Below are 26,855 nucleotides of genomic sequence, written 5' to 3'. Positions count from 1 at the left end.
AGAAAAGGGGAGCAGACTCTTTAGATGTCAGGGGCTCCAAAAGGGGGCTGCCTCCCTCTTTAACCATGTTGTTGGCTAGACTCTCTCCTTCTCCCACTTGTCTTGGTGAGTTTCACCCTCCTGACAAAACTGTGTGAGAAGAGTCCTGTAGTTTCCTGTTTCCAAAGATGAAGGCGGTGGACAAATGTTCTTCAGTGTGATCTAGGTTGGCTTTGTCAGCTGCAAAATGGTACCAACCCATCAATTTTTAAAACAGCAGGAGCCAACATGGAGTGATGCAGCGGGGCTCTTTTGACCTTTTGATGACGATGATGTTGATGGTGATGAAGAAGTTGATGGTGAAAAAAAAAAAAAAGAAAAAAAAACAACAAAAAACAAACAAACAAACAAAAAAAAGAAGTTTATGATGGTGACAGTTGCTCTTTATTGAGTTGACTGAACACTACTGCCCACCAGGTGTCTCAGCTCAGGCTGTTGTAACAAAAATATCACATACTGTGCAACTTATAAATAACAGAAATTTACTTTTTACAGCTCTGGAGGCTGGGAAGTCTGAGATCAAGGCGTCAGCAGATTTTGTGTCTAATGAGATCCTGCTCCTCCCAGACGACTTTTGTCTCATGGGTAATTCACATGATAGAAGGGGCTCTTTCTGGGGGCTCTCGTATCAGGGCATTAACCCATTCATGAGGACTCTACCCTCAGAACCTAATCACCTCCCAAAGGCCCCACCTCTTAATACCACCCCCTTGGGGGATAAGGTTTCAACATACGGACTTTGGGGAGATATGAGTGGGTCATTGGTAATGAGTACTCCTCCACTTTATTTTTATCTAATTTGGTCTTCACAACAATTCTACTGGGCAGGTGCTAGGACAGCCCCCACTTTGCAGATGAGAAGACTGAACCACAAAGGGGTTGATTATTTTCCTGAGGGAACCCACAAGTCAGTGTGATGGTTGGACTGTAGAAGGCTGGGGGTATCTGGGGTAGGGTGTGAGATGAAGCTGGGAAAGTCGACTGGTTCCAAATCAGGAAAGGCTTTTTATACAATGTTTGGAACATCGGAATTTGTCCACCACCAAGTGAAGGCTCTGAAGCTGGAGACAGACCAGATTCAATTTGCATTTTAGAAGAGAATGCTGCCTACAACAGACCACTTCTCATGCTGCAGACCTGGAAGGCTGGGTGTCAAGGCTTTCCGTCTGTTCACTATTAGCCTTTAGGCTGAGTTTTGAAGGATGCTTAGTTGAAGCCACTTGGGCACAGACCCTGATGTGAGGTCGTGAGTGGTTTTTCATCTTAGCTGTAAGTCATCCTACACATCAGGAAGAAAAAAGTTGGAAAGACCCATGGCACCTCTGTGCTTAATGATGAATAGAACGTGCTTCTTCATCTCCTGCTGGCACTTAGATCCTTAAATGTGGTCTCCACTACCACCACGGCAGGACATACAGTTAAATGACAGGCGAAAAAAGATTTCCAAAGTTGGGCTTTTAAATATGTGCAGTGTGCTGACCTCTCTCCTTAACTTCGCTTTTCCCTGAAGTCAGTAACACCAGCTTTGTTCGGTCTACTCCAGCAACCTCAGGTCCATGTGGGAAGCAGCAAGGGAGGTATATAGACCTGGACTTGTTTTTTTTTTTTTAATTTTTATTTATTTATGATAGTCACAGAGAGAGAGAGAGGCAGAGACATAGGCAGAGGGAGAAGCAGGCCCCATGCACCGGGAGCCTGATGTGGGATTCGATCCCGGGTCTCCAGGATCGCGCCCTGGGCCAAAGGCAGGGGCCAAACCGCTGCGCCACCCAAGGATCCCCCTGGACTTGTTTTAACATTGGGAGTGCTTGGTACCTTTTCTGACTCAATTGTCCAATTTATTCAGATCACTAAATACAAATTTCTTGAGGCTCAGTTGTGAAGGTCAACTCATTGGAATCGATGAGCCTGGTTCATGACTGCGCCAGGAAGCAGAGCCAGAAAATTCCATCCCTGTTACTTCATAGATGTCAGGTCTTCAGAAGGTGAAGGGCTGTTGTTTGCAGGGTGGACCTTTGTCACCTGAATGGAGCTTGGGAAACTTCGCAGCTCCTCTTCGAACTCCCCTGTAAGAAGTCAAAGCAAACACTGGAGGTCAGTGACTCAATCATATCTTAAACCCTTTCCATGAAGTCAAATTCCTCTGCCAGCTGTTTAACCAGGGCATTTGGAACCTGGATGTGAAGTTCTGACATCCACTTTTGTAGGGACAGTCCATTGGATGATCTCCTACCACCATCTTTTGACCAAAGGAAGAAGAAGAAGAAATAAAAAATGGAAGAACACAGTGTGTTGCCTTCGATTTAGTTAAATGGTTTGACAGCCCCAATGGCACATTTGAAGGTTGGCCACTAAACGGTTGGTTATAATTACGTATTTCTCTTCCATTTTATTTTCTCAGTGTGAAGCTGCTTTATGTTCCAAATCTTATGTGTTAGAGGCCATGGTTAACTTAGGATGAGAGCAATATAGTGTGATTAAGCAAACCTATGGAGGTGCACATTTGTACAGCAGTAAACTTACTACTTAGCTCAGAGCTTCAGTTCTCTAACAAACATAGTGGAAAAAAAACCCTAACAGGTGGAGGTGTCATGAGTACCACTGAGGGTATCTTCATTAACTCCTTAAAAATCAGTAATCTGTGTTGGATGAACATGATGACAGGCAAACACATTTGTTCTCGGTATTTTAGTCTTTTTTTTTTCACCTTTCCTTTGGTAGTTGCATCATTAGTAAAATGAATGAAAATATTTGAAGAAGAGGTAGACAGCCTGTCCTCTGCTGTCCTGCCTGCCATTGCAGTGCCTTCGATAAACTTCTATCTCCTTTAATAAAAATACAAACATTGAAGATTATGTGTAGACTTTGTGTCAAGTTCTGCAAAGATTTCCCCTATACAGGTGACCTTTAGTAATGGGGGATGCATTGCAAGGGTTGGTGTGGGTTTGAGGGAGAAAGGAATGCTAAGTCCTCCATCACTGTGTCTCCTCAGATCTTAGTAGATCCAGGACTGTGAGGTGTATCAGCCCTCATGGAGAACTGAGCTTCAGAGACTAGCCTTCTCTTTGCCTATTAGTCATACTTTCTGAAAGAAAGGATTTTATCGGACTTAGGTGCCCCCATCCTATGTGGACAGCTTTATTGGGCAGAATTTTTTAATACAAATTTATTTTTTATTGGTGTTCAATTTGCCAACATATAGAATAATACCCAGTGCTCATCCCATCAAGTGCCCCCCTCAGTGCCCGTCACCCAGTCACCCCCACCCCCTGCCCACCTCCCTTTCTACCACATTGGGCAGAATTAAGGAACAGCATGGCCAGAAATGATTAGCTTTGTTCATATCCAGTGTGTATGTGACTGTCTTTGACTTATCAACCCTTCTCTGGGGCTATCAGGTGTAGCGAGAGAGCAGGGCTGGTTTATCCATGCAACGTGGCAGGAACTATATCATAATATATAGGAATGGACCACTTTAGGCATCTTTCCGTAACTGTGTGTGAACAACTAGGGCAACTGATGATTTGGTGCATCTCCTGCAGCCTCTTGCTCATGCTCTTCTCATCTTGTCCAAAGTCTTGGTGTATAATGTCACTGGTGTCCCATTTACCAGTGCATTTTGTTCCAATGATAAAATTTGGTCTATGTAGGTATATCTAAAAGACCTCTCCTCAACTAACTTGCATTTTTAAAAAGGTTTTATTTATTTATTCATGAGAGACCCGAAGAGAGAGAGAGGCAGAGACACAGGCAGAGGGAGAAGCAGGCTCCATGCAGGGAGCCCGATGTGGGACTCCATCCCTGATCTCCAGGATCACGCCTTGGGCTGAAGGCGGCACTAAACTGCTGAGCCACCCGGGCTGCCTCTTAACTTGCATTTGAATGAACCTATAGACATACCATGTAGAAGCCCAAGGAACCTCAAGTTAAGACTGAAGATCAGCTCTGAGGACCACTGGTCTCCTTACCAATGCAAGTTTTGTCCAGAGACCTCCAGGAATCCTTACGGTAGCTAAAATTTGAATGTTGATACTGCTGTTGTATTGGGCCCCGCTCTTCTCTTGTATCACATTTCCTTGGAGAATGATGTGTTTTCAGTAGACATCATTACATCATGAGACCAACTTCTTTAAAAATGTTTTTGCACTCCTTTTCCTTGCTTGTCATTTCTTGCAGAGCCAGGACTATGGTGAGGTAAGCAGTATACGTAGAGAACAAAATGTAAGGAAACACTCACTCTCAGGGTCACATAGGTGCACAGTTGGCACTTCTTGATGTTGTGCACCCTCGATGCTTCATTACTTCACCCAAGCACTGAATGAAATAATATGTTTTTGTTAATTTTTCACACTAATACTATTAGCAATAGCTAGTACCTGTTGTCATGTGGACTTCCATATATTTGGACTTCTTTTTTTTTTTTTTTTTTCTAAATTTTTATTTATTTATTCATGATAGTCACAGAGAGAGAGAGAGAGAGAGAGGCAGAGACACAGGCAGAGGGAGAAGCAGGCTCCATGCACCGGGAGCCCGACGTGGGATTCGATCCCGGGTCTCCAGGATCACGCCCCGGGGCAAAGGCAGGCGCCAAACCGCTGCGCCACCCAGGGATCCCTATATTTGGACTTCTAAGCCAGATATTCCCTAATACCTGTCTAATCATAACACAGGGGATTTGAAGCTGTGAATTGCTGAAGGTCAAGAATTTTGAGAGTCTCTCTCCAGTAAAAGAAATTTCGCACACCAAGCCCCAAGACTGCTTATTCTCAGCATGGTCTATCAAGCGACTGATCCTTGGACCAGCTCACTGATTTCATTCACTTAACAAATATTTACCGAATCCCTGCTATGTGCTGGATATTCTAGATGCTGGGAACATAGCCATGATTAAATTAATCGATGTCTCTGTCCTCATAAAGCTCACGTTCTAGCAGGGGAGGCAGATCAAAAGTAAACAAACAAATATGTGATATGATGCCAGTAAGAAAAATAAAGCACACCTAGAGGGTAGCGAGTGTTGGGTGGTAGAGGGTGCCATTGTAGAGCGGGCACCAGGAACCATCTCTCTGAGAAAGTGCCATTTGAGTAGGATCTTGAGTGACATGAAGGAGTGACACAAAATGCAAGCACTACATAGAAATACTGTGTTATTTTGTGAAATAAATGCTTTCTACAGTGCATTTGACTTTTCAGTCAGAAAGTACAAGGCCAACATGGACAACAATGTCATAACGAGACCGTCACTCACCAAGCAAGGTTTTCTGAGCTATTTTTAATCTACGTGCTGTGGCCAGAGGGAATAGGTGGGGTAGATGGTCCATAAAACTGTTGGCTCCCTGGGCGTAATTTTCTGACTGGGGATTTGAGGTCTGCTGAGTGATTCTCTGTTTGTTCTTCGGAATTAAATTAGAATTGGGCAGTCTCCATTTTGCGGTTTTGTTCTCCAGTCTCTGGTGGACCAGAGCATCAGCCAGTTTTCATTTGTGTTGATTCACTTGGAGGAAAAAGCTGTGACGGAAGCTGCCCGCCATGTGTGGAACGCAACCATTTCTGGTCAAGGGCTGCAGACTCTTTCCATTAGCCTTCCCATGGGGCAGCGTTTTCAACCCCGTTGCATGTGGCGTGACTCAGTAGTGCTCGTGTAGTGGATTTGCAGGTCCTTCCTGAGGCTAGGGGAGGACGAGACCTGCAGAGACATTATTATGTGCAGTGACTGGGGCCTGCGAATGCCTCAGGTGAGGCCCGGACTCTGCCTGGAGGAAGCTCTTAGCGGGTGATGAGCACTTGGTCTTGGAGACAGGGGCCGGTGTGGGCGGCCTCTTTGGTCTCTTCCAGATTGGCCTTCAGAAGATGTTGGCATCAAAACCTGATCCAGGTAAGTGCAGCTGGGAGTGGTGCTAGATGCCCCAGAACCTCTTTGGCCAGAGGTAACCTTTTAAACCTGTTCCGAGCCAGATTGTAAATTTTGGCAAAAACATACTCTGTGGCTCAAAATTTAGCCTTGATTCGTTGTGAGTTGAGACTGCTCAGCACCTCAGCTCTATCTGCCTCTCCCTTTTATCCACCCCTTCCTCCTATGCTGCAAACCTCCCAGCTCATGGCTGCAGCCAGAGGAGATGAGTGTCACACTTTAGGAGGACAGGTGGGAAGAGTGCAGGGAATGAAGAAAAGGCACAAGGGAAAGAAGGAAGAAATTTCTAATCCATCCAGTGGGGGGTCTTGGAGATGCTGTTCTACAGGACACGGTCCAGGCCTCCGGAGTTAGGAGGGTCTGCTTCAGATTTGTTCCTCCACTTGAAAGCACTGTATGACCTCAAACACCTTTCTGAGCCTGGAATTTTCCTCGTTAGTAAAGGATTCATTTCATCAAAGTAACATCAGTCAAACAATCCTGCTAAATAGCCTGAAAAATTGCCTAACCCATCATACAAGCATGTAACTTGAGAGTTGTATCATTATTATTTTTCTTAGACACTGAGACCCCCCCACCCCATGTCAGAGGTGGCACTACCTGGAGTGGCATGAACTGGCACCCGCATACCCCAGGCTGACAAAGTCTGTGGCATTATGTAGCTAAGAGTTTTGAACAATCCCAAAGCTTCTGATAACACAAGAACTTGGCAGAGGTTCAGATGCCAACGAAGCCATCGAAAGCAGTGATGGTTACTTTCACGTCAACTTGGCAAAGATATAGCACTGACCAATGTATTCAAACAGTAGTCTAAAGACGCCGCAAAGGTATTTTGTAGGTGTGGTTAACATTTACAACCTGTGGGTCTGTAAGTAAAGGAGGCTACCTCCATAATGTGGGTGGGCCTTGTTTCATCAGTTGAAAGACTAGGAGCAAAAGCTAAGGTTTCCCAGAAAAGAAGAAATTTGCTGCTAGATTGCAGAATCAGTCCACACCTGAGTAGGGTTTTTAAAAAATATTTTATTTATGTATTTACTTACTTGAGAGAGAGAGAGAATGAGAGTATATGGAAGGAGGGGACAAGCATATTTCACCCCGAGCGCAGAGCCCTACGTGAGGCTCCATCTCACGACCCTGAGATCATGACTTGAGCCCAAACCAAGAGTTGGAGGCTTAACCAACTGAGCCACCCAGGTGCCCCCTCCCCTGAGTTTTTAGCTTGCCCTATGGATTTTGGACTTCCTAGTCCCCATAATCACATGAGCCAATTCCTGAAAATAAATTTCTTTATTATCTGTAAACACACACACACACACACATATATACACACACACGTATTATGTAAAATATTTTATGATTATTATCCATACACGTATATAATATGTATGATAAAACTATGTATTTCTGTAGTAAAATAGTTAAAATAAATGTTATATATAAATAAATAATATATTAATGTCCTATTGGTTCTGTTTCTCTGGCTAGCCCTGACTGGCATAGAAACTCATGATTTATACACGTATGTGGATAATTTTTAGCTGAAATCTTTTTTCAGCTCATCTATTATAGGAATCTAGACTTGAGTCTTAATGAAAACAAACAGAAAAAAAGGATGAAGGTAGGAGCTTCTGGCTCGGTGGGGACCGGTGTGGGGAAGGATTTCCTAATCCTAACCTGAAAAGGGAATTTCAGGGTGGAATGGACAGCATCCCAAACCCCAGGCCAGCGTCCTGTCTCTGAAAGGCTCGGGGAGGAGTAAACAATTTGGGTGGGGTGTGCAGTTTTGCCGGCTTGCTTAGCATTTGGGCCTTTCCCCCAGGCTTGGTCATGGTGGTTTGTTTAAAATTAGTTCTTGTTTGGCCTGTGGGGGAAGAGTGAATTGCAGAGTCTGGGATTTACTCTGAGCCTTTTGCATTTTAGGTTCTGAGGCTGGATCACTTGGTTATTTTAAAAGTGGACAGACATGAGCCCAGGACTACCATGTGACCAAATCTCTGTCCTCCTGGTCAGAACTGGCTAGAAGCTGACACTGAGCCGAGAAGCCGTCACCCTAGTCCAATCTGGGAAGGATCTCCCCTGTTCCAAATAGAGCTCCCTGCCTCCCATGCTGAGATGCCCCCCTCCAGGGTTCCCAGAGAGTTGTCCCTTTCAGGAATGACCTGCCAGCAGCTGTCCCTTTGCAAAAGTGTCGTTTCAAAGTTGCCACTGACCCTGGGCCTATGCGGACATTTAATGTCATTGTCAGGACTAATTGGTGTCTCCTCAAGCAGGGTCACCGTGGAACAAGATGCAGGATCGGTAAGCTTGGATGGGGTCGGGGGGAGAAAGGTTGAGATACCAACTGCATATAATTGCTTTGGAACTTGGGAAAATTAGTCTGGCTCTCTGGGAGTCAACACGCAATGACTGAGGACTAGAGAGTGACAGGTACTGATAGAGGGGCTTCTACAAAGGAACAAAGGAGCGTAAAAACTGGCATCCACCCACGTCAGACCTGTGTTTTCAGCTGGCATGAATCCTTCTTTGATTCTGGAGTTGTGTCCTCTAAATATATGTGTTTACCCCTTTTCTTTAAAGTTGGTTTTGATTCCGGCATCAGAGTAAGGCTATGTATGGCTGACTACACATATTGGCTGGTCCCTATGAAGATCTAAACTACTCCTGAGTTCAGGGGTGCTGGTGAGGGCTGTCCTTAGTACGTTTACACTGGACAGCAGGTAGTTAAGTCATGAACCATATCGACAAATCATATTGTGGTCGTGTTGTCAGCTAATAATACACACCCTCGTATGCACACTTGCTCAAACACATAGACATGCACACCCACAAGCCATTCTGCCCATTATAACCTGAGCTTAGTTCTATTCATTTCATTTCAGCGATTCTTGATGTCTTTGCCAGTTATCAATGGTAACTGGGCCTTGAGACACTTGATGGTAACCACTGAAATCTTTGCTTGGCAATTCAGTCTCATGGCTACCAAAAAAGTGATCCGAGGGGTAAAAATAAACTTGGTAAGAACATTAGGATTTTATTTTATTTTATTTTTTTTACATTAGGATTTTAATACCCAAATATAGTCAAACAAACAAAGAAGTTAGAAATAGAAATAAGTGGAGAATCTGCTGTAAACTCATATTAAATTATAATAAAAAAATCTCCCACACACCTGTCATATAGGCAGCAGATTTGTGTTCCCACTACAGGTAACTGTGTAATCTGTCATCAGTTAAGAAGGTTTATATAATATGTGTTCAGACAGATAAATGAACAATGAAAAAACAGTGAAACAAAACAATGAAATATATTGCCTTTTCTTCTTAAGAGAACTCTGTTTTGACTCAGGTTTAGAGAAGCAGTGTGTCAGGGAAGGTGGGCAGTGAGGATGCTAAGGGAGGGTCCTTGGTTAATCTAAGCCAATCACGAGACCCTTGAACTTGCTCTTTCCAGTGATAAGCTTGGATGTGGGCAATCTAATCTTAGCATATGAAGGATGCTGGGAATATGCTAGAGGGGAAATATTGCACAAAAAGATTCATCAAAACAGGCTCTTCCTTTTTGTCTTGAATGTTGCCTTATAGGATTTCATGTTTGAAGCTGCTACAGACAAATGGCGACCATTAGGGAAAGCCAAGAGACTTTGAGAGAAGCCAACTATTGAGCTTCTGAATTAATCCTTCCTGGAGCCGCCTACCTCATGACTTCTTGAGGTGTCCCTACTGTTTAAAGCACTTTCGTTACTTGATTCCAAAAAATATTCCACTGATATACTTTGCAATATTAATTCAGAAGAAAATAAATGCAAATGAGATTTAGTCTTTATATCTTTTTTGGTCCTGAGTGAAAGGTAATGTAGTGGGCAAAAAGTCAATTGTACTTTTTGTAACTCTAGTCGCCATCATGTAAGAAAGGCAATTTAACACCCCTTGCCCCCAACACACTCCATTCTTGAGGCTGATATATTGGACTTTCCAAGTATTGGTTGTGTCACCATTTCTGTAAGTAAAAAATTGATGAATGATCCAAGAGACCCAGATGTAAATTTTAAAAAATATTTTATTTATTTATTTATTTATTTATTTATTTATTTATTTATTTATTTATGAGAGAGACAGAGATAGCGAGTCCCTACACGGGACTCCATCTCAGGACCTTGGTATGGTGACCTGAGCCAAAGGCAGACATCTAACTGACTGAGCCACCCAGGTGCCCCCAGATGTAGAATTTAAATCACATGCAAATGAGATAAAGTTGGTGGTGCATAAATAGGCAGGGAAGAGAGGCAAGGCGACCCAGCACCAATGGGGTGGGTAATCTCAGCCTTGTTGAGGTTTTCTTGTAGCCACATCATTTCAAAGCTCAGAAGTCACCTTTGCTCAGTGTGTTTTACAGGCCGAAAATCCAAGATGCAGAGAAATTAGGACCTGCTTATAGGAACTGAATGATCTAAGTGCTCAGTCCCCTCAGAGGATTTTCATTACTGCACATTACCTCTGGTTTGTCTCCTCTTATAAACAGGGATGTGCATGCCTACTCAGCCCTCTGAAGATCCATTGCCTATTTATGAGCTTGAGTAGAAAGGAGCTGAGTCTGCTGAGACTTGAAATTATGAGTTGGTCTCAAGAAAAATGGTTTTCATTTCAATTAACCCAGGCATCTGCACTGCTCAGGTCCTAATAGCCAAATGTAAGGAATGGCATTTGGAAGAAATTAATTTACTTTTGTAGTTTAGCGAGGGGGTCACACAGGTCACTCTCAGGACCTTGCCAACACCAGAGCAGCCACTGATGGAGATCCTAACTGGGTGTGACAGGTCTGAAAGTCATGCTTCCAGGTTGCTTGAGGGACACACTTCCTGAAAATCACCTCTGATTTAAAACTTTCCCCTGACACAAAGGCGCGGTATCCATAACATCCACCAAAGGAGCTAAAGAAAACATCCACAGGTTATCACGAACATTTCTAGTTGAACTTCCATCAAGTAATTTCTTAAGGACAAAGGAGTGTATGGAAAATAGTGTCAACCAGGGGCCAAGTAGGTTGAGACTCTACTGATGTTTTGGAGTTGGGCATTTCTGTGATGTGAGAACATCACGGAGTTAGGAACCATCACAAACAACCCCTGTCAATTGACTAGGGACAAGAAATAAAAAGGTTTTGAAAGATACAAGTCTAGTAGGGAAGAGGTGCAAAGTCAAGGACCTCAAGCTTTCTACCACTTCCACTCCACCCGCTCTTAGTGACACTGCAGTGGTCACACTTACCCCATGGTGATGCTATTCCCTTTTCTTCATGGAAGTTGGGGAGGGTGAGGAGAGATTTTTTTTTTTAACATCCTTCTTTAGACTAAAACACCCTAAAGTTTTTCAAAAATATCACTGTTTTTTTAAAAATAGATTTTTATCCCAAGAAAGCAGAAAAGCATATGAACATGAAATGGATGTTTCCAAAAGTAATCTTTAGAAAACGAAAATATTCCCCTAGAATAGCTACTAGGAACAACAGGTTTTGTCCTCATTTCTCTGAGTCCTGTGTGTCCCATTTGGTCTGGAACATTTTTTTACTCCTTAGAAACTGGTTGGCTTAAGCTTCTTGCTCTGATTAAAGTTTCATGTTGACTGGCATTTTGTTGTTGTTGTTGTGGTTCAAATATATGTGGGCCTCAGTGTGTATCATCTGAAGACAAGATTATGATTTAGAGGGAGAATCTTGTTCCATGTGTATTCACACAGCATATAGGATTAATATATTTTGTGCCCAACAAAGGCGCAAACTCTTCCTATTTTTCCTCTCACTCTCCTGCTCTCTGGATTATTCTTCAAATAAACCTGTGTACTCCTTCTGGGAAATTTCTATCAAGAGTCTAAAGGAGGGCAACCCGGGTGGCTCAGCGGTTTAGAGCCTGACATTGGCCCAGAGCCTGATCCTGGAGACCTGGGATCCAGTCCCACGTCGGGCTCCCTGCATGGAGCCTGCTTCTCCCCCTGCCTGTGTCTCAGCCTCTCCCTCTCTCTCTCTGTGTGTCTCTCAGGAATAAATAAATAAAATATTTTTTTAAAAAAAAGAGTCTAAAGGAACCTGGTAACCGCTGCAGTGGAATAAAGTATTATTTCCCAAAATACGTTTCATGGAACACTGATCCCCTGTGAACTGGTATTTCATGTTCCACCTGATAACACCTTCTAGGACCCATGTTCTTAGGGAAGTAATTTGGGAAATATTGGAGTGATGCAATGTTCTGAAGAAACACACAGGTAGCATTGACAAATGTTGCCTTGGAATATTGGAGGTTTCCCAAAAGAGGCGACACTTGATCCTTTTTTGATCCTTTTTTTTTTTAAGATTTATTTATTTATTTATTTATTTATTTATTTATTTATTTATTATAGACATAGAGAGAGAGAGAGAGGCAGAGACACAGGAGGAGGGAGAAGCAGGCTCCATGCCGGGAGCCCGACGTGGGACTCGATCCCAGGACTCCAGGATTGTGCCCTGGGCCAAAGGCAGGCGCTAAACCGCTGAGCCACCCAGGGATATCTGTGACACTTGATCCTGATCCTGAAGACTTGGTAAGAACTCAACTAGGAGCTCAACTAGGGGAAGAGGCTAATGGCATACTAGACTAGATTATGTTGAAGAATGGACAACTCAAAGAACTTGGTATGTTTGGGACTTTGGAATCTCCATAATGGAAGGTACCCATGAGTGAGGGCTGGAGAGAAGTGAGGAGGGGTTTGGACCAGAGCTTGAAATGTCTTCAATACCGTGCTGGATTTCTTCTGTTTGTCTCTCCAGGTAGCTCTTTACCCTTGTCCACCATGTTCTTGGAAGGTCATTAGTGGGTCTTTTTGCCCTTCATCTTCTTATTGGATTCCCCCAGCACAGAACTCTGGCAGGAAACTGAAAGAAGGGAGAAGAGTGAGGTCAAAGCATTTGCTTTGTTGGCTCCTTCCACAAGAAGTCATCTGGGATTGGCTGCTTCCCCCAGCTGAGGGTCATTGGGACTCTAAACCTGGCCAAGTCAACTTGTCCTTTAAGGATCAGGTAACTTTTGCCTTTTCTCATCCCAGACCTCGTTATTGGATATATTAATAAAGAAGCATATAGGGGATCCCTGGATGGCTCAGTGGTTTGGCACCTGCCTTTGGTCCAGGGCGCGATCCTGGAGTCCTGGGATCGAGTCCCACGTCAGGCTCCCGGCATGGAGCCCGCTTCTCCCTCCTCCTGTGTCTCTGCCTCTCTCTCAATCTCTGTGTCTATCATGAATAAATAAATAAATAAATCTTTAAAAAAATAAAGAAGCATATATGTCATATAAGACCATTTTGTTTTCTAAGGACTTGGATAGCCGTATTTTGATATAATTTATTTTTTTAATAATCCTATGTGTTTCAAGTTATACATTTAAACATACAAGTCTAGGGGCATCTGGGTGGCTCGGTTGGTTGAGCATCTGACTCTTGATTTCGGCTCAGGTCATGATTTCAGGGTCGTGAGATCGAGCTCCATGTGGAGCACTGAGTCAGGCTCTCCTCTCGGTGGGGAGTCTGCTTGAGATTCTCTCTCTTCCCCTTCCTCTGCCCTTTTCCCACTCATGCTCTCTCTCCCTCTCTGTGTCTCTAAAATAAATAATAAATTTAAAAATAAACATACAAGTCTATAGGCTTTAACCAATTTCCAAAAGGTTTCGTAGCACACAAATTATTAAGAATCTCTATTCATTCATTAACAGTCATTCAAGAAAATACAGCAATGGCTGGGTCTCAGAGATGTATCTCTCCAGAAAACAACAACAACAAAAATAACCCCACAGGTTACTTTACAGAAGTCCTGGATAATTTCTTTTTCATAATTTTTCTGGACTAAATTCTTGGCATTTGGTGTGTTGACTCGACTTAAATGATCATAAATATTTGATCTGATTCTGTTTTTTTTTCTCGAATTCTTTGTGTTTCGTAAATGAATATCCAATTTAACATTTGACTTTCAGCGTGAAGAGCAAAACTTGTCATCATTGGCCTTATTTTAATTTTTATTATGTAAACCTCTCAGAAGTAACTCACAACTCACTGTCTCATAACTCACTTCTGAAACATCCAATGAGAAACTGCCAAGTTCTTCACGGTTGTTTGTTTTGGTCCCAATACGCTGTCCATGCCCTGGTTGAGTATCTCGCCAAATTTCCTCCAATTTATTGCAAAACCCATTGGCAAAACAATGAGGAAACATGTTTGGGGCCAGTTTTAGGCAACTGATGGTGCCGTCTTCCCTCACCCCCACTTCCCACTAATCCGTCAAGTTTCTTCCAGATCTAGCCATTCTTCATGGGATTGTAACATCTTGGCATGACTCCAAATATGAAAGAAACACCGTCTTTCTACCCTCACCCTGTTTGTCCCCTCCCCTCTTTTCCCTACCCTTTCCTCAATAGAGACACCCCTCAACGCTTAACATCTCCCAGCAGGGAGGATGGTCAACCTGGCATTGCAATATCCAGAAAAAATCTTAAGTTGAAAACAGGTGATTGTGCTCTTATCAATAAAGGAAATTGTAGATCTCAACCTCTTCCTGTCAAGGTGTGAGTTTTTCACAAAGCAGCAAATCTGGAATGTTTCCTGTGTGGTTGATGTAGGTGGGAGGAGCTGTCTTGTAGAGACTATTGAGACCAAAACCAGTGTCTTTACAGCCCGTTGATATTAAAAGTAGTTTTGAGCAGATGATGGTGTCTTTCTAACATAAACCTTGAAGCTCCTTCACATGGACTCTTTATAGCTCTGCTGTATTTGTAAAATTGAACTCCCACTTAGGGTCTGAAAACTAGAAGCTAAAAAAGGTTATGTGACTTGTTTAAGATTATTCAGGCAATTAGTATCCAATCCATAGTGAAAATATTTTCTCTATTAGACTCTGCTGCCATTTTGTGTTTAAGACTATGTTGGGTTGGGGCACCCGGCTGATTTAGTGGTTGAGCATCTGCCTTTGGCTTGGGTCGTGATCCCGGGGTTCTGGGATTTAGTCCTGCATCAGGCTCCCTAGTAGGACACTGCTTCCCCCTCTGCCTATGTCTCTGCTTCTCTCTCTCTGGGTCTCTCATGAATAAATAAAATCTTAAAAAAAAAATGTTGATTCTCAGATTTCTCCCCGGGCAACAGGCATAAAGAATCTTGGGATATTGTATTTGTTAAGAATAGGGTAGGAAAACAGAAGCCACATGCGGAATTTCAACAAATAGGAAAACACAAGATGACAATAGGGTTGTGGAGCCTAAGAAGAGCTCAGAGGGAGGGCCCAGAGGAACTGGGGCTTAAACTCCTGAGACGGAAGTTCTGTATGGCTGCTGATGGCATCTGAGGAGCTTGGAGGAAAGGCCTGTGGGGTAGTACTTCAGACTCCTGAGGAAAGAGTAGTGCTGCCCTGCTGAAGTTTGTCTCTCTGGAAGAGCTCCTTAGACTGACTCTGGGAGGTGGAGCCTGCATCAATGGCTGGTGTGAAGTGGCGTCGGCAGGAATAGCAGGTGGAAAGGGTGAGAGCAATGCATTGTCCATTCTCCTGCCCTCAATCTCTCTCCAGTGTCCCTACTGACAGAACCTATTAACAGGCAGCTAGCAAAGACGAAATATCCTTCGCAGAGTTCCTTTAGCATCAGAAGCAGAGTATAGTTTTAGAGCTAGGGGACAATGGCTTACTACCTCGCACAGGTATGTAGGACACTCAGAATACCAGAGGATGCATCTGTCACCAGTAGGGACATTTGGTATCAGGAAGAGGCTGACTTAATGGGAAGTCTCCCGGTCATGTAGGTATGGCCTAGAGCCGGCATGTGAGTCACTGGGACCTCACAACTCCTGGGCCCTCTCTCTTGTTTGCACAGTCCTGTTGCTTGGGGCGGAGAGAGTGGGGTTGGTGTGGGAAGAGCGAGACTGCGGCATGCCAAGCTGTGGGCGGTGGTGCCAGTGTCCCTTGTCCAGCCATCCAGGTACTAGAAACTCCACCACAGTCAGAACTGGGCTTCCTGGGCTGAGCTGCCTTCTGGGGTCTGGCAGAGAAGAAACTAACAGACTATCTGAAGGGCCACGCCAACATCATTTTCACGAGAAATCGGTGTATTGGTCTAGAGAGGCATCTGCACCTGCTTGTGGTTCAGGTTTCTAGAATTCTAAGGAGTAGAGAGAAACTTGGTAATATAAATCTACAGATTCTTGTGCTTATCAAATAATCCTGAAATGTCTAGTAGATGCTGCCCCAACATGCTAGATAAATTAGATAAAGATGAACCTGCTTTTAAGGGAGTTCCAAGATTAACTCTTTGTGTTAATCTAGTTATTTTATTTTATTATTATTATTTTTTCTGGCAGAGTGGGAACAGAGTTGAGGCAAGGTAACTTAATGATGGCACATCGGAGAGCGCTTTAGGGAGAAGATAGGACCTGGGTCTTGACCCAAGAATGGACACTCGGTGGGAGGGCAAGGGAGAAAGAAGAAGCACCATGAACAGAGGCCCAGAAGTGTAGAACAGTCTGATGCACATGAGGAAGTGGGAGGGATGATAGCATGAGAAGCTCAGAGTCTCCACTAACGCAGCAACTTCAACCTCTTTCTCTGCTCAAACATGCCACCAGCTAGCAGCCTGACTGGTTTGGGCTTCACCTTCTGCTCACCTCTGATGAGAGCAATAATCATCACTATCCCAGAGAGCGACCAAAGAAAGAGAAAACACAGCCGATTTGGAAGATACATCATGGGGGTAATTAACTCTTGGATACTTGAGAGAGGGCAGCCACGGGGAGAACCTTGATTTACTTATGGAGACCGATCCCAATGCCTTTGGCATCTGCCTTTCTCTAGAACCAGTCCATGTTTCCATGTGGCTTTCCAAGATAAAAAGGACATTTCGGGACCTTTGTGTCCAGGGCATTTTGGGGGTTCTTCACATTTTAGAGAGGAAGGATCCACAACATCTGGGTGTGCACGTCCCTCTGAATGAGCTGGCCACTGGAATCTGTCACTTCCTGGAAGCAGTCCTGATTTAAACTAACAGTAGCCTCCTCTCAGCCTCCCTCCTCCACACAACCTTTGGCTTCCATCTGACCAGCCTTGACACCCAGTGTCTAAACACTGATAAAATTGATTCCACTAAGTGTGGGAAAGTCCTAGAGCATCGATTATTTCCGCCTCTTCACCCCCCATGCCCTGGTATTAGCACTCTCCCAGAAAGTACCTTGCTTGTTTGGTTGGAGGAGGTCAAAGCCCTCGTGAAGAATGAGTGGAATTCCACAGGACCAGGCCAGTCTTGATAAATGACAGCAGGGGATGGTATGGGGAGGGGAAAGGATCTGGAAGTGGGGAGATCTGATTGGCTGGATAGTAGTCAACTGCGGCTTTCACTTGTCCCACCAGTCTGTCTGGTACTCTTAGAGTGACCGAAGCCTTGCCATTATAAATACTTGAAGTTAAAAAAACAAGGATCTATGGAATATGTTTCCTCTTGTCAAGTTAAAATACTTTAAAAATATCTTCGAGAGTGTTATTGTTATACCTCAGAAAACTAGAACCACACAAACAGGATTGGTTGTCATTGCTTTGGGGCTTCTTTTTATTTTGACACTATTTTTTCCTTCTTGCAGTGAAGCTGATCAGTCCATTTTTGGCTGTGAGTATCCTATTGTCCTCTGTCCTGGGCTCTGCCATTAAGTAGCTCATGAGCTTCCCCCTCAACTTGCTGTCAAACGAGGGTTTGGTTGGTGGTCATTTGTGCTCTTTCCAGCTTTGACTTTTATGGCCTCTAAGGACCAGGTACCTTGCTGAGTCTGCAGAATAGACCTAGACAGGTTCCAACTTTAGATGAGCCTTCTGCAAAGTGGTACCAGGATGAGACCAGAGAGTCCTCACGCGGTCTTTTATATCTCCTCAAACACGGCCAGGGATCACAGTGGCAACATACCATGGAGAACCATGGAGAGGTTTTTGGTTACTCTGCCATGGGTAGGCTAAGATGTTCCCTGTGAAGAAGATAACTGCCCATACTATCAGGCAGTTAGACACAGAGATGATGCCTTGGTTACTAATGTTATTCAGATCTCCTAGTTAGGATCACAGGTGCAGAGAGCTCCTGAGGTTTTGGCCAGTGGTCTTCCTTAAAGACCTCTCCCAGTCATGAGAAATGACTTTTTATTATTTCAGCCACTGCATAGACCAAGAAGGGGCATACATTTCTGTTGGCTCTGGGTTTAAAATCAATGAGGGACTCTGGTATATAAGATTAAATAGGATAGGATTGTAGATATATATATATATATAAAACTTACAACCAACAAGCTGAGTGGCTGTGGAGTAAAAGGAAGCACCTCTTTTTATCAAAGCTGACTTCAAAAAGATGTCTGTTCCCCATTTTCTGGTCAATCCCATCTCTCTTCACAAATGTGGAAAGAGAGAAGGAGGCCACTGAGAGGCTCCCCAAAGATATGATAACTAGGTGAGGAGACCCTAGAACAGAAGGAGCCCTGATGACCACTTCATCCGTCCCTCTGCTTGGAAGCTCCAAAACTGGGGTCATCCAAGATGCAACTATGAATTATGCAATTTTCAATGTTACTGTCCATAATCTACTCCCCTCCACAATTCACATTCCTGTTGGTGCCTTCTTTTCTTCTGGACACTTCCCCCTCTTCCCTGAGCAATATTCTGGCTACGTTGGATCCTCACGTCTATGGGAGAATGCAATCTAATTGCTTATTCATGACCAATGTCAACAACTCCTTGTGCTATCATTAGCAACTCTACTAACATTTTTATTTATTTATTTTTAAAGATTTTATTTATTCATGAGAGGCACAGAGAGAGGCAGAGACACAGGAAGAGGGAGAAGCAAGCTCCATGCAAAGAGCCCAATGTGGAACTCGATCCCAGGATTCCAGGATCACACCCTGGGCCAATGTCAGGCGCTAAACCACTGAGCCATGAGGGATCCCCACTACTAACATTTTTAAATGGAGTTCTTGAGGAAAAAAATAATGCTTAGTCCACTTTTCCAATGGTGGAGCACTAGGTGTGATATCACCTGTAGGAAGAAAATGTTTTTGACTATGGGCATCTCTCATCAGTCTTCAAGCTGTTGTGCATAGGCAATCATCTACTCAATAGCCAACTTCTTGCTGATAATATTCTGAACAACCTATTATACATATTATATAATATTATATATCTTTCTTGGAAACACTCCTGAATATTTAGCAAAATGGAATACTCTAGATAACATCATTATATGTGCTTCACTTCAAACTCTTGAGTATAATGAAAAAGTAACCCATCTGAATTATCTCAGAATATTCATGATTTATAGCTGCTAAACTGCAAACCAGTTAAGTCCCTGGCATTAAACATGATTTACTTTTAGGCGTGCCTTATTAGCACTTCTAGAGTCCCAGACCACAGATGAGGCATGGGTGAGCTGTTCCTCTGGCTCCTGAATTTAACAGAAGGAAAGAAGGTGGCACCTTCCTGATCAGGGAAAGAAGAGTCGAATGAAGCTAGAGAGCCTACCCACCTCCGCCTTTCCCTCTAATTTCTTAAGGATAAGGCTGGGCCTGGGCTTCTCAGTGATGAACCACAGTCTGTTTTCATCTCCTCAGGCTTCCACACACCTTTTATGACTCTGTTTTAGAGAAAGAAAGCCGCCCTTCAAAGGCTTGGCTCTACCAAATTTTCCTACCATATGTTCTTATTAAAATGTTTATGACACTCTTTATCTTAGGATTATGGATGTGAGGACTGCCATCAATTCACAAAACACACTGCAAACTATAACTTACCACCAAGGTTTTTTTTTTTTTTTTTTTTTTTTTTTTTAATATGGGAGTAACACATATATAATTTTAATCATTTTTAAAGCCAGTCCCAAAGTATTCTCAATATCAAAGAATGTTAGCAGGTCCCTGCCCTTTTCAGGCTGGGAAAACACGGAGTATATATTGGTTGATGCTGGGGGTTACACTCCTAGTGATATTGTTTGTCATAAGAACATACTGAGTATATTCTAAGGCTGATAGCAGCAGAGTAGTTACTGACACCACTTAGATATTTTTCAATTGTCTGTCATCTGTCATTATTAGACAAATATGGCCTCTATGATTCCTTTGATATTGGTATTTTAGCCAAGCAGTAATGAGTGGTGTGCTCATATATTAGCATTGAAAACACACGGTAAATACGCTATTTCCATTAAATATTTGGACTGATTATTGAAGATATTCCACTCGTACCTTGGAATATTTCCAAATAATTTTGGAAAACATTAGAAATTCCGGTCATGATCCCACCACCCATTTATAACTGAGCTTTTTGATATACATGTGGATACATTAGCATTTAACTGTATCACATACATGCACACTTACAAAGGAGTAAATTATAGACGTATTTTGGTAATTCTGTTACATATATGATTTTCTATACTTTGATTCATTTTTATACCCTGAGTGTTATCTCCATCAGTGCAGAATTCTTTATATAAACGGTTTTTAAGGGTCTGGTGGTAAAACATTATGTGGGTACAGCATAATGGTACTCATAGCAGTTACACAAGAAAACTGGTTTCAATTTTTCACTCTTACAGACAATGCTACGATGAGCATCGTTGTCCCAATCCTCTAGACTTTGTGAGGATGAAATGAGATGATCTATGTAAAATTTCTAATAAAATAGTGGTAAACATTCAAAACATTATTCTTTCCACCAGTGTCTCCCTGACATCTACTTTTCTGTTTCTCCATCTTTAATGCATTTCTTCCCCCCGAAGAATAAGGCCCTAGAATTGTAGCTATTTGGTTCAAGTATTACACATTTTTTAAGATCTCAATATGGATCATTAAGTTACTTTGCAGAAAATTTATACCAATTTTTCATCCACATTCAGTGTTGTTATTTGAATCCAGTTTCTGATTGGTTTGTGCAACTTCATTATACTCCTCTCGAGGCTCAGGTCATGTTAAAATACAAGAGGGTGGGGAGCAGGACATGCTCTGGAGTCAATTATCACTGACCAGGAAGGCGTGTGAGCACATTGCCATGTCAAATCCTTGCCCACTTCTAGCTTTATCCAGTTAAAACCACCAGAGGATCAGCCCGGCTGGTTCCTGAACCAATCTTGATAAGCTAGAGGTAATTTAGAAGTTCCATCTACTCTAGGGGTCAAGAATTAGGTTCATTGTGTGTGGTGAGACCCAAACACCTTCCTGTCCACCAAACCCATTTTATTCCCCTTACTTATTCGGTCCCTAAAATTGAACCTTTGCTCCCCAAATTCCTGACTTATACTTCACTCCTTCCTTATAATGGAAACCCTGTCCTAAACCCTAGTCTACTTGGCTGGGGGCTTGAGCCACTGTCTGGTTCCTGCCAATCCCTTACCCCTAGGGAAATGCAGTCTGTTTCCAACTGCATGGGCCACGTGGAAACACCCTGCTGTCATTCTGTCACATTGACTTAAAAATGTTTGCTCCTCTCTTCTACCTACTAGGGCCAACCTCCTGGAGCAATTGCTGTCTTCCAGATCAAGATAAAATTTTCCATTCCTTTCTGGAGTTTTGATCACCTCTCATCCCAAAGCACTGGCTCCGGGGCTAAGGTGACCCCACCATTCCTAGCATCCTTTTTGCATCATTGGCCAATGCCGCCAAGTTCTGAGCCTGCTCATGGCCAAGCCAGCTCACAAAACAACACCTTCTGATATGCTTCTAGCGATTTCATGGCTATGAGGAGTAGCAGCAGCTGGCAGGAAACATGCTAAATAGACCTGGCTCCTATGGGAATCACAGAGTTAAGCATTCCCACCCGTTAGGCCATCTTTCACATTTGATTGATTTTTTTCGATTGGTTGTTTGCCTGACCTGATCAGAGAGTTTGGGCAGCAGTTTCTGTTGACACTTTATTTCACTTTGGGTAAAGTTTAAACATGACTTATCGCAACCCTGACACATCTAGAAGGCCATGTTTTGCCCCCCTACCTCTTTCAGTTATGAGAACATAGGGTATCAAGTCATTTTTTTTTATACATAGGAAGCAAGTTCATTGCTTTGGATCTTTTTGGAGAAAAGTCTTAGAAATTCCAGACTGTTAGACTATTAGACTATTCTTCTCTTTTGCTCTAGAGTTTAAAACTTTCATATAGAAGTCAAAACCCTCCATTTCTTGGAGAAATGGCGCTATGAGGTCGCAAGTCCCAGGACCAAGACTTCTATGTGTCTCTTTTTTTCTTTCCAGGGAACTGGCTAAACGTCTGGAGCTGAAGTTGTAAGGATCATAGTATCCCTGAGTCTCAAGTCTAGACTGATAAAAGTTTTTAAAGGTTCTCTGGTTCAACCTTTTGCTTAATGTGGAAATGCACTCTACAATATTCCTGCATGGGAATCACAGGTCTCTGTCCTTGTCTGGCATTCTCCATTTGGGGCTTATTCTCATAATAAAAACATCTTTCTTGTACTAACTGGGAAACTACCTCCAATTTTCATTCACTCCATATTTGCTCAGTACCTACAATGTGCCAGGTATGCTGCTCAGCCCATGGAATAGAAAGCTGAGTAAAGTCCGGGATTTGCCTTGAAGGGGTTCAGAATGGAGCAATGAAAATGATCACAGAGTATGATGCCCAAAGTTCATGGGAGCAAAGGTGGAAGAGCACTTAGTTCTGCTAGCGGGGTGGAAGGTGATGATGTGACCTCAGAACAGAGCCTTGAGGGTGCATTGAGTAGTAAGGAAAAGACAATCATCACTCTCCCAGCTAGAATCGTCCATCCATATCTCCTGCTTTCTGTTACAGGTGTGTTATGGGATGTATGATTCTGGAAAGCTGGCCTGGAGCGAGATTGATGTGGACCTTGGATTCTCTGCCAGGGGTTTTGAACTTTTTGCTGCTGAGAAGAGGAGCCATTAAAGTGAGGAATGTTTGGGCGTCAGCAGTATAACTTCTGACTGAACGGGAGAGCCAAGAGTTTGGGGCTGAGGCAGCGCTGAATTCAATAAATATTTGGAGGCTGGGTCACAGAACTTAGCGACCATTGTAGCTGGAGGGTGACAGAGAACGTTGTCCCGAATTCTGCAGCACCCTGAACACAGTTCTGCTTCCCTAGGAGTCTTCCCTTCTCCAGCACTCCATTGGTTTACCACATACCACATGCTTTCTGGAAACTTTAACATCCTCGTCACCTCTTCAAACACAGAGGTTTGCTGGGGCCCCTCTTAAATGTGGTCCCCTGAGTCAAACACATACACCCAAAGATAGCCCACCAGGGGAGAATATAGTACCTTTTTAAGCAAACAGGATTCTTCCCTTGTTAATTCCACATTCTGTCCTCACCTCCCCTCATGCTTGGGAGAGCACCCCTCCCCTCACTAAGTCTCTGTCTGTTCATCAACATGATCTATTAAATAGGGCACATCACCACTTAAGGGAAAAGTGGATAAAAATAATTTTTCAACATTCACTTGTTCATTCTGTAAGATTTTCTATATTTATAAGCATTTCTGGTAAATATAAGCATTGCAATAAATACCTACTATGTGCTAGGCACCCCCATTGGGCCCATGGGATATCGTGATGGAAAAATATCAGAATTTGCCTTTAATGAGTTCGGTCTAAATATCAAAAAAAGATGTCTAAAGCAAGTTTTCTACTGACAAGTAGCTTACAGTCTCAAAGGCAAGAAACGACAGTCATCCATACTTTCATTCATGTTGTACTAATAGGTGGCGTGCAGTGGATGCTTCTTCTGGGCAGGTGTCCTTCCAGGGGTTGACATGAATTAGCTCACTTAGTTCTCATAAAACACTAGGAGGCAGGTAGATATGCTTACTCACCTTCCTATTTTATAGAGGAGGAAACTGAAGCATGGCCATTCGAAGTCACCCAACTAAGTGGACTCAGAAGGCAAACATAAGAATTTTGCTTTCCAACTCTGCATCCTTTACCAGTAGCTTGCATAATCTCTTGCAAATAAGGCTAAAAGAGAAAAATGCCATGAAAGAGAAAGAGTAGACTTTTCCTGTGCCTGGAAAGAGCAGTCCGTTTTGATCCCCTTGTAAATGATTCATCCCTGGTGTGGGCTTCTTGTGGGCTAGTTTCTGCGTGTGGGTGAGGAGGGCATCACTGCTTTCCCTTATGCATCTATCTGCTGCCACCTGTATTTACAGCGGGAGAGCTCACACCCCACTGAACGGTGGTGTTAAAGTGATAATGTTTTATGCTTTGGCTTTCAGCAGGTGACAATAAAAAAAATCAATGGTTTATAATTACAGGTCCTTGAAGTTTAGTGTTGCCGCAGACTGTAATGAAAATTCATTTGTAGTATGACAACCACAGATTAGCAATTTCTCTCTCCCCAAATAGCAGGGTGGTTTCTTATGTTGCTGGTTTGCTACCTCTTACAGAAGGGATTGGATCATGTGCCAGGTTGTCCCAATGAATAATTGCCTGGTTTTATTATATGGGATAAATCAATCACATAGACTTTGTGCGTTGGCTTAATGAGGTTAGATCAGCAAGCACCGAGCTTGGGAAACAGTTGTTGTCAAGAGCCTCTGAGCACTAACAGACGGCCCTGGAAGGGCTGAATTTGGGGTGAATACTCAACAGTTGGCCTGAAGGTGCATGGTACGAATCTGAGGTTTTGTTTGGGAGTTGCCTTTTAAGAGGGCAGGGGTTCTAAAATACATCGAACCTGCAGAAAGCATTTGTACATTAGTAGATCAGTAACTAAAAAAGCAAAACAAAATAAAAACAAAAATAAATTTAAAAAACAGCCTCTGCCCCCATGCACCCCTAACTGGTAGCTCTTGTCACTTCCTCACACAGTGATGGCTTTATTTGGGGAGGGGGGATAGAAGGAGAATGGATTATAAAACACCACAATGGCTTTCCAGGGGGAAGCATGTTGCTTCTCTCCGGCTAACACGGGTTGGGGAGGGGGTGGTGTAAGGAGTTGGTCAGTAACCCTTTGGATTTCCAAGCTCCCAGATGTTGCAAGAGCCCAGATGCTTGCATTGTTTGAGCTAGGGTCATGACGGTGGAAAGGCGTTGCAATTTCCTTCTGCCCTTTGTACACCGGCTGATCTCTAGGTGAGATTCCTCTGAACACCTCTTGGGTATTTGCCAACAGGGACAAATTGAAGATCATTAAGAACTTCTTCTCCCTCCGATGAGTCCTTCTGCCTCAATGTGCCATGAGGCTATCGTATTTGCCTCCCTCTGTGTGCACAGTTGATGAGCATATCACACAGTAGAGGCTAAAGTGGCCACAAGAGGCTGCGTTGAGGTTGCTGGAGAAGAGAGAAGCACACGGCCAGAGAGAAGGTTCATGGGATGTCGACTATTTAGATGCCTGAATTCAGAGTTAGCCATGTCTTGGCTCTTGGCAATTCCTAAGGAAATTCTGGATGACGACCCTTGGAAGACTTTCTGGCCCAGGTAATGCATTTCATGTTCTCCTTCATGTTTCTTCTTTGCCCTTCTCATGAGTAGACTTAGATTTATACACACACACAAAAAAGTTTCAGTTCTCAGCTCAGAAGATAGAAATTTCTTGACGTCTGAGCAGAAGGGGGATCACTGAGACTCAAGAAAGCACTTCATGACCCGGGTCATGATGGTGTATTGATCAGCGCTGGCTGTTTTCTATCAGTCAGGGTGGCATGGGTGGTAACAAACAGCCCCCAGATATTTTTTTAACCCTTTTGTGTAAAATAAAACACAGATAATGCAACCCCCGAGAAACAGTATTTATCGCCTTATTATAAGGCTAACACCCTTGTAACAGGTACTCAAGTTTGGAAACGGAGCTCAGATGCCCTGTCCCTTGGCTCCCTCCCAAACTAACCATCTTCTTCACATTTCTGTAAAAAGCCCCAAATCGTAATGGGTGAAAACAATTAGAGTTTATTGTTTACTCATGCTACATATCTATTGCCAGAAGCTGAGAGCGTTGCTCCCTTGTCATTGTATCCATATTCTGGGACCCACATTGACAGAACTCTCCAGAACATTGCCAGTAAGCACAGCAGAGGGAACAGTGCCTTCTGGGGAGACACACGTTGGCCCAGCCCTGAGAGTGAGAAACATGACTTTTGTTCACAACTCTTTGGCCAGAGCTGGTCCTGAGGCTCCCAGGAAATGTAATCCCAACATGGAGCTGCTTGGAGAGGGCTGGGGTGGGGGGTGGTGGTGGGGGGAGTGGTGGGGGTGGGAGCGGAGGGGGGGTGGGAAGTAGGGGTGGGGGGGAGTTCTTGGCAAACAGCACAAAAAAGTCTACCACAGATGTGGATTCAGACTCTGGGTTCAAACGTTGGTTCTACTGGTGGCTAAGTTGAGTGTTCTGGACAAGTAACTTTTTAAAAACTGTTAACCTCATTTATAAAATTTATAGAGTTCTGAGAAGTAATGCTTTACAGCTTAGGACAGTGCCTGGCAATTGTAATCTTTCCCGAGGGCTTACTATGAGGACTGTCTAAACATCCCCTATTCAGGTAGATGTTCAAGATTGGGAGCGACTTCTTCCAACCGCTGTCTGAGACAGGGTGGGGGAGTGGATCGGATGACTCGAGTGGTCTGAGTTGCTCTAACGCCGCGTGTAAACACAAAGCAACAGAGCTGGGCCCATTTTGGGAAGCACCTTGGAGGCTTTCTGTTTCCTACCCCAGACCTATCAGTTTGAGGAGGGGGCGGAGGGAGAGACAAGACTTCCTCATTGCTAGATCCCTTTGGGGTTTCCAGTGTGTTGTTATTGCTTCAGGATGTTGGTCTTTCTTTCTACCCTCTTTTGGATGACAAGAAAGTGATTCACGTCCAGGGGAGGGATCCCATCCCCTCTCTCACTGACAGCGAAACTGTCAAAAAGCCCATCCCTATAAACACTAACCT

At 43.5% G+C, this 26,855-nt stretch overlaps 1 long non-coding RNA gene across 10 annotated transcripts in view; it reads left to right on the top strand.

Annotated features, from left to right (window-relative positions):
- LOC140607069 (uncharacterized) overlaps positions 1 to 26,855 on the top strand; it is an 89,360-nt gene that overhangs the window by 25,542 nt on the left and 36,963 nt on the right. For 5 of the 10 annotated variants that reach the window (XR_012009222.1, XR_012009228.1, XR_012009221.1 and 2 more), the window contains exons 2-5: positions 12,340 to 12,519; positions 12,746 to 12,994; positions 22,764 to 22,878; positions 25,099 to 25,406. This is a non-coding gene — a long non-coding RNA (uncharacterized lncRNA). Of the gene's footprint in view, positions 1 to 12,339; positions 12,520 to 12,745; positions 12,995 to 22,207; positions 22,361 to 22,763; positions 23,166 to 25,098; positions 25,407 to 26,855 lie in introns of all 10 variants that reach the window. The other 5 variants (XR_012009229.1, XR_012009230.1, XR_012009223.1 and 2 more) reach the window with 4 other exon arrangements.

The sequence above is a fragment of the Canis lupus genome, chromosome 16, assembly GCF_048164855.1.
Source record: "Canis lupus baileyi chromosome 16, mCanLup2.hap1, whole genome shotgun sequence".
In the NCBI taxonomy this organism is placed as follows: Eukaryota; Metazoa; Chordata; class Mammalia; order Carnivora; family Canidae; genus Canis; species Canis lupus.
Note: the sequence above shows the minus strand (reverse complement) of the source record. Positions and strands in the feature narration are given on the sequence as shown.